General features: G+C 40.8%; 1 protein-coding gene and 1 pseudogene across 3 annotated transcripts in view; both read right to left on the bottom strand.

Annotated features, from left to right (window-relative positions):
* Nucleotides 1–15958, bottom strand: part of ULK4 (unc-51 like kinase 4) — a 514736-nt gene that overhangs the window by 147297 nt on the left and 351481 nt on the right. The window lies entirely within an intron of this gene.
* Nucleotides 558–1736, bottom strand: LOC148774056 (protein 4.2 pseudogene; annotated as a pseudogene).

Raw genomic sequence — 15958 nt, 5'->3', positions numbered from 1 at the left:
AAGGCTGTGGGGAAATGGGTAGCCTTTCTTTTAGTGAGAATGAAAACGGCAGTCTACCTTTTAGGAATGGCAATATGGCAATACATATTAAAATTTTAAATTTTTTTTTGATTGTCTAAAAATCATATTTTTATTTAATATTGTCCCATTTCATCAGAAATACAAGAGTGCTTTAAATATTAGGTTATTTTCCTTACCTATAAATTAATGTATGTATTGATGAATAGTAAATGGTTATGAAAAACCCTGAACTCAAAAAAATCTTAATTATCTGAATACCTTTATAAAGGCTTTTAAAAAAAATTCCTCGAGCCCAATAGTTTCTATTTTAAGACAACTAGTCTTCATAGATGCCTTGAGCTGGGGTGACAGAAATGAGTGTTTTTTCTGTTGAGAATATAAGTTTTTTTGAGGTGGGGAATCTAGTTTTGTTCTTGGTCCTCTCCTGCTTAACTTGAGCAGAGAATCATTTGTCTGATAAGCAAAGTTTCTCTTCCCAGCATGCTTGGTTTTAGATTGTAGATTGAGGAGGTGGTTGGGGAAAGTGATCTGGAAATTTAAGCTGGAGGTTCAGGGGCTACCACCGTGACAGTTCTGAAGTTGGTTAGGTTCTGGAACACGTCCATTTCCACAGTGAGCCTCTGGTGCCCCACCTTCATTGGCATGAACTCGAGTTGGGTGTGCAAAGTGTTTCTGGGCTGCACCGAATTCACTCTGTAGCTCTTCTCTCTGTGAATGAGCCCCCTTCCGAAGATGGAGATCACACAGTCTTCCAAGGGAACATCGAGGGGGTTATGGATGATGACCAAGGCCATCAGGGGCTGATGTTGCTCTGCTGCCTCTGGCATCTCGATGGCAAGGTGTGGTCTGCAAATGGCTATGTCTTGCTGGGCGAAGCAGGTAAGGCTGGAGTGTGTTGCCATGGCAGTGAGTCTGAGGAAGCTATTCTCTGGCAGGCTTTGTTCAAAATTAGAGTTGAACAGGGAGGTAGAGATTTTCTTAGCTGAGTTGGCACTGAGTGTAACGACAGACTTCTTCCTCCAGAGCTTGGCAGCAAGGATGCCATTGTAGTACACTGCCTGCAGCCCAACAGACAGCTGCACTTCCTTCTCCTGGTCCCTGGGCTTTAACAAGTTCACAGAGAACTCTACATTCTTTCCCAGGGCTAGGGAACTTGGTGCTTTCAAAAAGAGATGTAGAGGATCATCAGTCTCACGGATCATCAGTCTCACAACAAGGAGGATAGATGTCACCATCTTTCTTGTGTTTCATTACGTATTTCTGGACTTTCTCCAGCACCATTTTTTCAGGATACTTGTAGTTCTGTGTGATGTCCTCACGGCGGTCACCGTCCACATTCTCGGTGCTGATATTATTGCCAAAATACTTAGGGTTGCAATCAGTCAACTCCAGGGTCCCGTCCTCACGGCACCTCCAGACCACACATGAGGCATTTATTGAGGCAAAAATGCCTGATACTGCAGGGGTCAGCTGCACTATCCCCTCCTTGACCGCTCTGAGACCAGGTCACAGGCCTCCAGGACTTCACCTCCTTTAAGAGCACTTGGGTATAGAATCTGCCATCCGTCATAACCCTCAGGCAGAGCAGGCCAGGCCATCCGGCACTCCGTAGAAGTCTGGAAGATCCTGGGGAAAATATCTGAGTTGTAGACAAAGGCCGGCTGCATGTTGGTGGTGGTGGTCTCAGACAGGGGATCTGGCAAACCTGAATCCATTATGCTTCTTCTGGGTGGCTGGACTGCAGAAGAGGTTAGCTTTTTATCTTGTGCTAGGGCTAAAGGGTTTCCCAGTGGAATAGACTTGTTAGGCTTCTTCCTATTGTTGGCCCCAGATGCGGGCTGAAGGGTGAGTTCTGAGTCAAAGTTTCTGGGTTTCAAGCTTCACTTGAAATGTGGGTACCTCTGATGACCAACTCCACAGGTAAATAAGTCGAGGCTTGGGTCCAGGCATTGTCGCCACTGGGTGCTGTGTTCTCAGAACCAAGAACAGCCATGTGATATGGGTAGTGGTTCTCCTTGGAGTCAGAGGTAGACTGGAAAATGACAGTCTGAGGAGGAGGTGTGTATCTATAGCATCTGTGTCAAAGACTGGTTTGGCATCTGTAGAGATGCCATCTGCTGGAGCATAGATAACTGCCGAAGCCATAGGTGGGGGCTGGGGAAAACAGGAGCTGAAGCCATAGATGTGGGGTTGGGGGAAACAGATCTTCTTCCTCAAGACTGCTTTGGCTATTCGAGGTTTTTTGTATTTCCATACAAATTGTGAGATTATTTGTTCTAGTTCTGTGAAAAATATCGTTGGTAGCTTGATAGGGATTGCATTGAATGTATAAATTACTTTGGGTAGTGCCGGGAGCCAGCGAGGGAAATCCTACCCATGGAAAGGTCAACTGGGGAAGAGGCCTGACGGGCAAAGGCTAATCAGGGCTCGAGGAACTCCCTGAACTTACCTGAGCATCTACCCCAAAGAAAACTGGAGTCTGACTGCTTTACTATCTTACGCCTCTTACCAAGTCCTCTAATACTTACGGGGGCTTCCCCCCAACCACCTTTCTCTGAAAACATTAATTCAGAGCTGTAGTTTAAAAGTTCTCCTCGGCTTAATAGGAGTGTTCCAATCCAAGCCCCTCTGATAGCTTTCTAACTTGCATGACAAGTTTGTCCGGGCTCTTACAACTATGAGTGTGACTGTTTATAGCCTCCCAGCCATGCAAGGACAGAAAGTCTGATATTCTAAAATACAGAAATCTGTTGAAGAAGTTAAAATCATTAGAATAGTACTAAAAGAGATTTCATTGTTGAATCAATGCTTGCTGCAAAGTTTCCTGTATCTGTTGTATCCTTGGAAATATATTAATCACATATAGAGAATATAAGTAGTAGCCTTTGATTTAACCACATCAGATCTTAAGTTAATAAATTCCTTTCTTGTAGCTCACTACACCTGTACCTTATAGGAATGTAACCTTGTCATGTGTATAGCACCTGACTTTAGGAAAATCAACTTAAAAGAATATAAGCCTTTTTCTAGCTAACTAACCTTTGTTAGGAGAGAGGGCCATAAACTGTTAGCAGGCCACCTGGCCAGAAGATGATGTAAACCACCCAAAACTTTTGTATATCACGAGACATACAAAAATGAGCCCTGATCCTGATAAGGGTCAAGACTGCTGACCCCGCGTGATTTTGGCGTGACTCTATACCTCTCTTTCTCTGTTTTTTAGGTGCACAACTTAGGGTATAAAAGCAGCACTGGAAAATAAAGTTTTGGGCCTTGATCACTGAAGCTTGGTCTCCCCGTGTCGTTCTTTCTCTTTTTCCATCCTTTTCTCTATTCTCCTTTTTCTGGTTGAGATCCTTGGAGCACTGGGCCCTCTGAGTTTACTTATCTGCCTGGGCTTCTAAGACCCACTCGAGGGGGTGCCCTGGTGGGGTGCCTCCAGTGATTCGAGAGGGTGCCTGCGGCCTACGTAAACAGAGCAAGCCCCGTGCTGGGGTTTTATTGGTTTCCAGCGTAAACCAAGGAATCATCAGCCCCTGTCTCTCTCTCTCTCTCTCTAACGCCGACGCCGTTCATCCCGAGGATACCCTGGGCCTTATCGAGGCTGGACCCCGATAGGGTAGTATACTCATTTTTACAATATTCTTCCAATCCACGAACATGGTATATTTCTCCATCTATCAGTGTCCTCTTTGATTACCTTCACTAGTGTTTTATAGTTTTCTATGTACAAGTCTTTTGTTTCTTTAGGTAGATATATTCCTAAGTATTTAATTCTTTTCGTTGCAACAGTGAATGGAATAGTTTCCTTAATTTCTCTTTCTATTTTCTCATTATTAGTGTATAGGAATGCAAGGGATTTCTGTGTGTTGATTTTATATCCTGCAACTTTACTATATTCATTGATTAGCTCTAGTAGTTTTCTAGTAGAGTCTTTAGGGTTTTCTGTGTAGAGGATCATGTCATCAGCGAATAGTGAAAGTTTTACTTCTTCTTTTCCAATTTGGATTCTAATGAGGTGGATGAAATTGGAGCCTATTATACAGAGTGAAGTAAGCCAGAAAGAAAAACACCAATACAGTATACTAACGCATATATATGGAATTTAGAAAGATGGTAACCTTAACCCTGTATACAAGACAGCAAAAGAGACACAGGTGTATAGAACAGTCTTTGGGACTCCGTGGGAGAGGGTGAGGGTGGGATGATTTGGGAGAATGGCATTGAAGCATGTATATTATCATATGTGAAACGAATCACCACTCCAGGTTCGACTCATGTTACAGGATGCTTGGGGCTGGTGCACAGGGATGACCCGGAGGGAGGATATGGGGAGGAGGGAGGTGGTTCAGGAAGGGGAACGCATGTACACCCAGGGCGGATTCATGTCAGTGTATGGCAAAATCAACCAATATTGTAAAGTAATTAGCCTCCAATAAAAAAATAAATAAACTATAAAAAATTTTTTTTTTAATTTACAGCCTTTTCAACTAGTATTTAGGCAGAATTCTCCAGAGAAAGAGCCAACAGGAGATACATAATTATGCAGAAAGAGATTTATTATGAAGGGCTGGCTCCCATAGTTACAGAGGCTGAAAAGTTCCATGGATTTACCATCCAAGAGCTTGAAGCCCAGGAAAGCTGATGGTATAGTTCTTATCCAAACCCAAAGGCCCTGAAAACCAGGGGAGCCAATGGTGCAAACCTTAGTCTGAGCCTGAAGACCCTGGATCCAGGAGTTCCAATGCATGATGGCAGCAGATGGACATCCCAGCTCAAGTGCACAGCAAATGTGCTTTCCTCTGCCTTTTTGTTCTATGCAGGCCATCAAACAGTTGAGTGATGCCTATTTGCATCAGTAAGGACAATCTACTTTACTGAGTTTACTGTTCAAATGCTAATCTCTTCCAGAAACACCCTCAAAGGCACACCAGAAACAATGTTTCACCTTCTGCCCACAAATCAAGATTATCAAATAATTTTCTTTTAAATTTTTCATTCTCACTTTTTGGCATCATGTATGTGAGGTTCCAGCATAAAAAACATATTACTTTATTTTACTATTACTTTACGTTTTGGTACTATATATTTTCCCAGTGTTATGCTCAAAGTGTTTTGAACTTGATTTTTAAACAATCACTAGTACAGGAAAAATGAGGTTAGCTATCAAATATTCAATTTGTTTTTCTCTCAGTGATAAATTAAGAGAAACTGATAACTGGGTAACACATTGAACTGTCTGTATTTGCAGTGTTTCTGCATGATGGATTTTGTAATTATCTTGGTCTCCACATTGCAAACAGCTTTGAGGTTTCATTTACATGAAATGTGAGTTCCCTATTTTTACCTCATGTGTATCTTTAATTATGTGTGAAACCACACTTATTAAAAAAAAAAAGTTATGAGCTGAAAACTTAACCCTTCAAGTCACACTGAAAGAAAAGACAGACAGGAAAAGCTCAACCAAACAGTTTATACTCACATTTACTTCTCTGTAAAATGAGTGTTTGTCTACTGCAGTTGAAGGTATATAGTCCAACAGGCATGATCTTGACCGCAGAATGATGATACGAGTGAATTCTACATGACGAGTCTTTATAGTGATGTACCACTATCGTTTCTGAAGACGGTTCAGTTCCAAGGATAGACAGAAATTATGGAAACCTGACTACTAATGACCCTAGGGAATCCAATCAAAATGAAAATAAAAATAACGAACAGAAGGAACACACAGGCACACAATCCACAAGAGAACACATTCCTAAGAAGTATGCTAACAAGTTCAAATCAGTCAAGGCTGATGAGACTCAATCTGTTTTACCAGATCATGTAGACATGGCCCCAAAATAAGTCTAAAATTGTTAGGATTCAAGCGAGAATAAATCCAAACTTTGAACTAAATATGAATACAATTACTTCCTGGCCCAAGTGGTACAAGTAGGAACATGGAACTGTATGCAACAAAGATTCCTTGAAAATATTTTGGAAAAATATTACATCTTTTCTGCTACTGATACTAAGTATTTTTCATTATCTCTTGAGTGAATTTTAGAATGATAGAACTTGAAAGGGCTAGAAGAACTCCTCTAGTCCAATTACTGACTTGTAGGTGACAAATGGTCATTTCAACTCCCTGGTGAATCCTTCAAATAAACTGGATGAAAAAAGTGCCTTTGTGTCAAATGGCTGTGTTGTGCCATTGTATAAGGACATGTTAGAGCCCGTCTGCCCAAAATGTCCTGCTTGGGAAGGGGGACCAGGTAGTCATGCTCTTTGACAGTAATTAGAGAACAGGCCCAAGGGCTGCTGCTTGTGACATGTCTACTCAAAAGGGCATCAAGAATGGATTATTACTCAACTCTAAAAAAAGAGTGAAATATTGCCATTTGTAGCAAACTGGATAGACCCAGAGCTTATCTTACTAGGTGAAGTCAGTCAGACAGAGAAAGACAAATATCACATGCTGTTGCTCATATGTGGAATCTAAGAAAAAGATACAAATGACCTTATTTACAAACCAGAAATAGATCCACAGACATAGAAAGCAAAATAACAGTTAGCAAAGGGAACAGAGGGCAGGGGGAGGGACAGATCAGGAATTTGGAATTAACATAGACACAGGACTAAATAGGTAAACAACAAGGACCAGGGAACCGTACTCGATATTTTGTAACAACCTATACATGAAAAGAATCTGAAAAAGGAATATAGATATATGTATATATGGATCACTGTGCTGGACACCTGAAACTGACACAATGCTGTAAACCAACTGGACTGCAATAAAAAACGGAACAGTATCTTTAAAAAGAATTAACTGATTAGCAAATCATGCCCCCCCCACAAAGAACTTTTCCGTACATCAAAAAAAAAAAAAAAAAACTTCACCTGTTTTCTTCCTAAAAGAAAGCACTATTCTTATCATTCATGGATGCAACATAGGTGCCAAGACATGTAACTTACTGAGTCTCAAAGTAGAAGAACAACATGTTTAAATTCAAAATGAACTTTTATGCTCTGTTGAGACATAACTAGCTGCTTATTTTGGGGGACTGAAATACAGTTTATTACAGCTCTACAGGGTCAATGTATTGCCACAGGAAATCCAACCAAACTGCTCATTGTCTCCACGGAACAGAACAGCATGTTGACCTTTACTGGCAGAATTAGAGAGTGAATTCTGTTGCCGCAGCTACTATGAGAAACCTAAGAGCTGCAGAGCTGGTGAATATTTATGAAGTTTTCCTACTGAGCTGGCCACTGGAAGAGAGGATGGAGAGGTACCTGCTTCTGAATCATCCAAGAAGTGTGGAGTTACCTGTCAGATTGGACTCGGATTTCAAATCCTAAATCTGGGGGGGGAACCTTGCTGCTGCTGCTGCTAAGTCACTTCAGTCGTGTCCGACTCTATGTGATCCCATAGACGGAAGCCTACCAGGCTCCCCCGTCCCTGGGATTCTCCAGGCAAGAACACTGGATGATACAGTGTATTAGGAAAAACTTCAAAATTCTGAAGCTAAACTTACACTCCAGGTACAATTCTCCATCTGATGGAGAGAATGTCAGATATCTCCAGACTGCAAAGAGCCAGACTAAACAGCTTCCTTGTTGAGCTTCCATGCCTCACACCCTACACTCTGGACAGAGCAAGAAGACCTCTTGGTCCCCACTGGTGCAGTGTGACAGCTCCCTCCAAAGCCACCTTCTGGACACTCTTGAGTGGAGAATGCTTCCCAGGCTGAGGCTGAATGTCCGCTGTTTTGTGACCCCTTGGAGGATCCTTGTCCCACCTCATTACACTAAACCTTTCTGTTTCATGAATCACATCCTAAACCAATATTTTAATAAAAAAAACTTCCGAGAAATACCCTGGTAAATCACTGGTATAAATCACCCTGCCCTCCCTTCTTTTGGTGTCCTTCATATACACACACATACAGCATGACATAAAGCAGCTTGTATTACAATTTTGTTTTTCGTAACTAGGTTTTGGCACTTGTTACATCTTATCCATGTACTCCACAATTATTTATTGAGAGGCCTGGCGTGCTGTGATTCATGGGGTCGCAAAGAGTCAGACACGACTGAGCGACTGAAATGAACTGAACTGAACTGACTGTGGTAGCCAAGCATTTTGAAAATGCTGGTAATAAAGCTGGGAAATGGACAAGTGACTTCTAGTCAAAACAGTGTATGACTTCAAATTTTGCACCAACAACTGCGTAACGATTGAAAGCAGAAAAAAAAAAATTAAGATACAGAGAAATATCTTTGTGAACCACAAATGAAACAAACACATAGAAGCTTGAGGTTCAAAAGCTGTCAGAAGCAGCAACTAGGAACACCAATATAACTGGGGCAAGAGCCCATGTTGGGGCTAGGACAAAAGTCAGGCCCAGAATGTGAAGTGGAGGCTGGAGTTCCCTGTCCACAAAAGGAAGCTGAAATGGCTGTTCCAGCCTTGGGGCTTCCACGAATAAATGAAAACAGCAGCCACAGAACCTGTGCTAAACCCTCGACAGGCCCAGTGTCTAGATTTGTGATACATCCAGTATCACCATAATATGGGAATTTGGGGACTCAGAGCAGTCACGGTAACCATAGCAAGGCATTAGCACAGAGAAAAGAAACAGCAGCATCATACAGTACAAATAACTTCTACTCTTAACGAGTCTGACTGGGAAGGAAGCCTAAAATGAAGAAGGCCACCGAACACAAAGACTATCAGGAGAATTCATTCTGGAAGAAATGATAAAAATAGAGTAACTTCAAAGGGACTTTATTTTTTAAAGTTTCCTTCAAGCGTAATTAGCAGGCAAAAAAACTATACATATTTATAACATATAGCAATCAAGATAAGAAACACATCCACAAACCTCAAAAGTATCCTTCCAACAATACATCACCATTTTGATTATAATAAATTCACGTACATCTTGACGAGAGGTAGTGTTAAACCCTTCAACTTTATTTTCTTCCACAGTTGCCTTGGCTATACTAAGATTCTTTGTATTCCATGAACATTTTAGAACAAATTAAACAATTTCTACAACTCTGCTGAAAAAATTCCCAGAAACACAAAATCTTCCAAGAGTGAATCATGAAGAAGCAGAAAATGTGAACAGAACTGTAATAAGCAAGGAGACTGAATCAGTATTAAGTCTCTGCAGATCACAACAGAGAGTTGAGACACTACAGGAGGAAGTGGAGGCATACAAACATGGCCGGCTTCTTGGCTACACAAAGTCAAAGCATTAGTTGCTCAATCGTGTCTGACTCTGCGACCCATGGAATGTAGACCACCAGGCTCCTCTGTCCATGGGAATTTTCCAGGAAAGAATAATGGAGTGGGTTGCCATTCCCTTCTCCAGGGGATCTTCCTGACTCAGGGATTGAATCCGGCTTGCCCGCATTGCAGGCAGATTCATTACTGCCTGAGCCACCAGGGTCCTCAGCTACACCTCAAATACCAAGTCAGCTGCCCATGCCAGATGCCAACTGAGATAATGGGATTTTTAAAAGTCCATTTTTCCTTTTATTTATTTATATTTTTGGCTACACCTTGCAGCTTGCAGGATCTTAGTGTCCCAAACACTCCAGGGTTTCACTAATGAATTACGTCAAACACTTTAAAAAGAACTAATACTAATTCTTCTCAAACTTTTCCCAAAATTTGAAGAGAAGGGAACATCTAACATATTCCATGAGTCCAGCATTATTCTGATTCTAAATCTAGAAAAAGACATTATAAAAAATAAAACTACAGATGAATAACCCTAATGACCCCTGATGCAAAACTCTTCAACAAAATTCTGGAAAACCAAGCTCATCAGCATATTAAAAGAATCAAATGCCATGAACAAGTGGGCTTTACCCCTGGAACGCAAAGATGGTTCAGTATATGAAAATCAATCAAAATAATACACACACAGCAATATTACCCAAAGCAATCTACAGATTTGTTGCAATCCTTCTCAAAATCCCAATAAAGTTTTTTGCAGAAATAGAAAACTCCATCCAAAATTCCATATGTAACTTCAAATGACCCAAAATAGCCAAAATAATCTTGAAAAAGGACAACATAGCTGGACTTCTAGATTTTAAAATTTAATCTACAATGACCGAACACATGTGGTAACAGCATGAAGACTGACATAAAGACCAACAAGAGAGATTCCAGAAATAAACCCCACATATGTAGTTAAATAATTTTTAACAAGGGTATGAAGATAATTTAATGGGGATAAAACAATCTTTTCAACAAATGGTTCTGAGAAAACTGGATATGCACACTCAAAAGAATGAAGTTGGACCCTCATCTAACACCACACACAAAAATGAACTCAAAGTTAATGAAACACCTAAATGTAAGACCTAAAACTATAAAATTCTCGGAAGAAACATAGGGAAAAAACTTCATGATATCAGATTTGGCAATGATTTATTGCATATGACACAAAACATACAGGTAACAGATGAGAAATTAGGCAAATCATGAAAATTTATGAAAAGTTTTTAAAACTGTCCATCAAAAGACAATATCAGCAGAGTAAAAAGGCAATCCACAGAATGTCATAAAGTATTTTCATAACATATTTGATAATATATTAACATTCAGAATATACAGGGAGTTTCTAATACTCAACAACAAAAAAACAAAAAACATAATTAAAAACTGGGCAAAGAACTTGATTAGGATAACCATCAGTTCAGTTCAGTTGCTCAGTCGTGTCCAACTCTTAGCGACCCCATGAATCACAGCTCACCAGGCCTCCCTGTCCATCACCAACTCCCGGAGTTCACTCAAACTCATGTCCACAGAGTCGGTGATGCCATCCAGCCATCTCATTCTCGGTCGTCCCCATCTCCTCCCGCCCCCCAATCCCTCCCAGCATCAGAGTCTTTTCTAGTGAGTCAACTCTTCACATGAGGTGGCCAAAGTATTGCAGTTTCAGCTTTAGCATCAGTCCTTCCAATGAACACCCAGGATTGATCTCCTTTAGAATGGACTGGTTGGATCTCCCTGCAGTCCAAGGGACTCTCAAAAGTCTTCTCCAACACCACAGTTCAAAACCATCAATTCTCGGCGATCAGCTTTCTTCACAGTCCAACTCTCACATCCATACATGACCACGGGAAAAACCATAGCCTCCACTAGACGGACCTTGGTTGGCAAAGTAATGTCTCTGCTTTTTAATATGCTATCTAGGTTGGTCATAACTTTCCTTCCAAGGAGTAAGCGTCTTTTAATTTCATGGCTGCAATCAGCATCTGCAGTGATTTTGGAGCACCCAAAAATAAAGTCTGACACTGTTTCCACTGTTTCCCCATCTATTTCCCATGAAGTGATGGGACCAGATGCCACGATCTTAGTTTTCTGAATGTTGAGCTTCAAGCCAACTTTTTCACTCTCCTCTTTCACTTTGATCAAGAGGCTTTTTAGTTCCTCTTCACTTTCTGCCATAAGGGTGGTGTCATCTGCATATCTGAGATTATTCATATTTCTCCGGGCAATCATGATTCCAGCTTGTGCTTCTTCCAGCCCAGCGTTCCTCATGATGTATTCTGCATATAGGTTAAATAAGCAGGGTGACAATATACAACCTTGACGTACTCCTTTTCCTATTTGGAACCAGTCTGTTGTTCCATGTCCAGTTCAAACTGTTGCTTCCTGACCTGCATACAGATTTCTCAAGAGGCAGGTCAGGTGGTCTGGTACTCCCATCTCTTTCAGAATTTTCCACAGTTTGTTGTAATCCACATCTAGTAATTTCATTTCTGACTATAGTCAAAAAACTTGATGCAGAGTCTCCAAAAGATATTTGTACATCCCTGTTTGCAGTGTCCAGCAACAGATGAATGAATAAGCAAAATATTTTATGTCCAGACATACAATAGAATATTATTCAGCCTTAAAAAGGGAGGAAATTCTGATGTATGCTAATACAGATGAACCTCGAGGATATTATGACAAAAGAAATAAGCCATTCACAAACTGACAAATGTTATATGACTTGACTTATATGAGGTGATTAGAACAGTCAAAATCACAGGGACAGAAAATAGAATGATAGTTGATAAGGGCTGTGAGGAGTGGGGGTTGGACAGTTATTGTTTAGTAGGCAGAATTTAAGTTTAAAAGATGAGGAGAATTACAGAGGTGGTGATGACTGCACAACATTATGAATGTTTTTAATACCAGTGAACTATGCACTTAAAATGATTAAGAGGGTAAATTTTGCCCTTCTTCCTTGCCCCAAATAATGTAGTTAGTTATTCCCTCCACAGGCCCCATGGAACTTAGAAGGACAGCACAAAATTTTCTACATTGCACTGACTCAACATTCAAAAAATTGTATCATGGCATGCAGTCCCATCCCTTAATGAAAGATAAGGAAAAAGTGGGAGCAGTGACAGATTTTATTTTCTTGGGCTCCAAAATAACTGCAGACGATGACTGTAGCCATGAAATTAAAAGATACTTGCTCTTTGGAAGAAAAGCTATGACAAACCTCTGCATACTGAAAAGCAAAGACATCATTTTGCCAACAAAGGTGTGTATAGTCAAAGCTATGGTTTTTCCGGTAATCAAGCATGAATGTGAGAGCTGGACCATAAAGAAGGCTGAGCGCCAAAGAATTGATGCTTTCGAATTGTGGGGTTGGAGAAGACTCTTGAGAGTCCCCTGGACAGCAAGGAGATCAAACCAGTCAATGCTAAAGGAAATCAATCCTGAATATTCATTGGAAGGCCTGATGTTGAAGCTGAAGCCCCAGTGCTTTGGCCATCTCATAGGAAAAGACTCTGATTTGGGAAAGACTGAGGGCAAGGGAAGAAGATGACAGGGGATGAGATTGTTGGATGGCGTCACTGATACAATGGACATGAGTTTGAGCAAATTCCAGGAGATAGTGAAGGACAGGGAAGCCTGGCATGCTGCAGTCTACAGGGTCGCAAAGAGTTGGGTATGACTTAGCAACTGAAAAACAACACTGTGTGATAAACTGACATGTTTATGTATGCAATGGCTGCTCCCTGATCTTATGCAGGATGCTTATGAAGGGATGCTGAGGATCTTGTATATTATCAACTGTAGAGTATATTTTGGACCTCTGTAATTCAAAAATTTTTTTATCAGGAGTCTACAAGTTTACAAGAAGAACTGCCAGACATTTCACTCAAAAGAAAAAATTATCCAGCAAATATTTTAGGAGATCAACAGTGGAGATATTAGATGAGGACTGCAATCCTACCCAAGCGGCAGAGTCAGCGTTGTAGTGGATAAGAAAGGCATGGCTAATATGAAAAGTATAAGCCAGGCTAAAGACTGGCAACTGTGGCATATAATAAAGAAAAATTTAAGACCAGTTATCTCTTATAAATTTGAAAAGATCTATGTTAATACAGGGAAATGGAATCTGTAGCATATTTTTTAAAAAATAGCAATTAATTAGCTAGTTACAAAATTCATCCTGGAAGTACAGCCTGGTTTTCTATTAAAAAAAAAAATTCAGGTCAAACAATTACTTTGATTTATCTTTTCTTCAGGAGACACAGTCAAATTGTTACATCTCTGATTGGACACATCTTATACTATAGTTACCAACTGAGGGTTCAAAGATCCCCTTGAATTTGTGTATTATGTAGAGAACTTAGAATATAGGTAAGCCTATGCATTTTTCTGGGAAGAGTGTCTAGAATCATCATATTCTCTAACCAGTTCGTACTCAAGACAGACTTAAAATCACTGTCTTATTCTCATAGTTCATTATGATTCCACAGGGTATAGTATAAATATAGTTTGACAGGTTTCATAATCCCTGAAGGGTAAGTATGCTTATGTTCACAGGACCCTATCTGAAAAGAACCTCAAAAGCTAACAAGTTCATTCTCCTTCCTTTAGGCAAAATACCTCTACAATTACCCAAGTCCAGTGAAAAGTAAAAGTCTGCTTATTTTCCCCTGTGGGAAAGCAATTCCAACACCTCATTCTATAACTTATTACATTTTTAACAACCATTGTAAAATTTATCTTTGGTCTGCACGTGCTCCAGTTGAGGCCCTCAATAGCCTTATGCCTGTTTTTCTTTACTTTATACATAGATATAAATGTGTATTATCTTTTCCAGAGAAGATAAATTGAATGTTTGTTGCAGGCTATTTTTAAAGCTAATGACTTCAATGATAAATATGTATGTATACAACAGAGTTCACATACCTTGGGTAAATGTTTGGCCAACATACTAGAACCTAAGTGTGATTAAGTTACTAGTAATAAGAGTTCAAAGTTCCAAAAGCTGGCGAAAATATCTGAGAGGACACTTGCAGCAAGAAGGGACTATCAATTTACATTCCCACCAACAGTACAAGAGGGTTCCCTTTCCTCTACATCCTCTCCAGCCCTTATTGTTTATAGATTGTCAGATAATGGCCATTCTGACTGGTATGAGGTGACAGCTGATTATGGAGTTTAGACTTGCAGTTCTCTAATAATGAGAGATGTTGAGTATATTTTCACGTGTTAGTTGGCCATCTGGTATGTCTTCTTTGGAGAAATGTCTGTTTAGGTCTTTGCCCATTTTTTGATATAGTTATTTGTTTTTCTGATATTGAGCAGTACGGAGCTCTCTCAAAAAGTGGGAATAAAACTATTATATAACCCAGCAATCCCACTACTAGGCATGTGTCCTAAGAAAACCATAACTGGAAAAGACACAGGTACCCCAATGGTCATTGCAGCACTATTTACAATAGCCAGGAAATGACCTAGATGTCCATTGACAGTTGAATGGATAAAGAAGTTGTGGTATATATAACATATATACGATGGAATATTACTCAACCATAAAGAGGAATTAATTTGAGTCAGTTGAACTCAGGTGCATGAACCTAAGACCTGTTACACAGAGTGAAGTAAGTAAGAAAGAGAATAACAAATATTGTATATTAAGGAACATACATGGAATCTAAAAAAATGGTACCAATGAATCTATTTGCAGGGCAGAAGCAGAGACACAGATGTAGAGAACGAACAGTGGACAAAGTTGGGGGAAGGAAAGGGTGGGAAGAACTGAAACATATACATCACCATGTGTAAAACAGCCAGTGGGGAGTTGCTATATAAAACAGGGAGCTCGGCTTAGTGCTCTGTAGGATCGAGAGGGGCGTGACGGGGGAGGGAAGGACGGAGGCTCAAATGAGAGAGGATATATGTATACTTGTGGCTGTATGGCAGAAACCGGCACAACATTGTAAAGCAATTATCTTCCAATTAAAAAAAATTTTTTTTATCTTAAAAAAAAACAAGCAAACAACAACAAAAAAAGAAGGGTCTCTCCTGTTTTTTTCCGGCAGCTGTACTGTTGACCAGAAGTGTGAAATGGGATGGCATCTGACAGAGATCTGACCTCTCCGTGGGCCCACAGTATGGACCCCTCTGTGGCCCCCGTCCTAGCCTGGCCTGTGATCACAAACCCACTGCTCCTCCGCACCCCCTACCCCCAGGGATATCATGCACTCCAGGTTGGCATCCCCACTTTTCCTGTCTGTCCTCTTCTCTGGGTCTGTCTCCTATGATCCTCCCGACACACCCTCCAGGCCTCCCACCACCATCAGAACCCTGCCTCCCCCTGTGTGCTTACCCACTGGCTACCATGCACCTGAACCGTAAAGGGTTGCTTCCTGTTTGCCAAGGAACTGTTAACCAGCTCTGGTTGGGGCAACCCAGCTGATCTGCCCACTGTGCTGTGGGCTGCAGTCACACCAACTCCAGTGAGGTCCGATCCACAGCCCGGGGGAGAGTTCAGTCCGTTCAGTCAGTCACTCAGTCATGTCTGATTCTTTGTAGCCCCATGGACTGCAGCACGCCAGGCTTCCCTGTCCATCACCAACTCTCAGAGCTTGCTCAAACTCACGTCCATCAAGTTGGTGATGGCAT

This window comes from Moschus berezovskii, chromosome 24 (assembly GCF_049115385.1).
Source record: "Moschus berezovskii isolate FMDL1 chromosome 24, NW_MosBer_1.0, whole genome shotgun sequence".
Classification (NCBI taxonomy): Eukaryota; Metazoa; Chordata; class Mammalia; order Artiodactyla; family Moschidae; genus Moschus; species Moschus berezovskii.
Note: the sequence above shows the minus strand (reverse complement) of the source record. Positions and strands in the feature narration are given on the sequence as shown.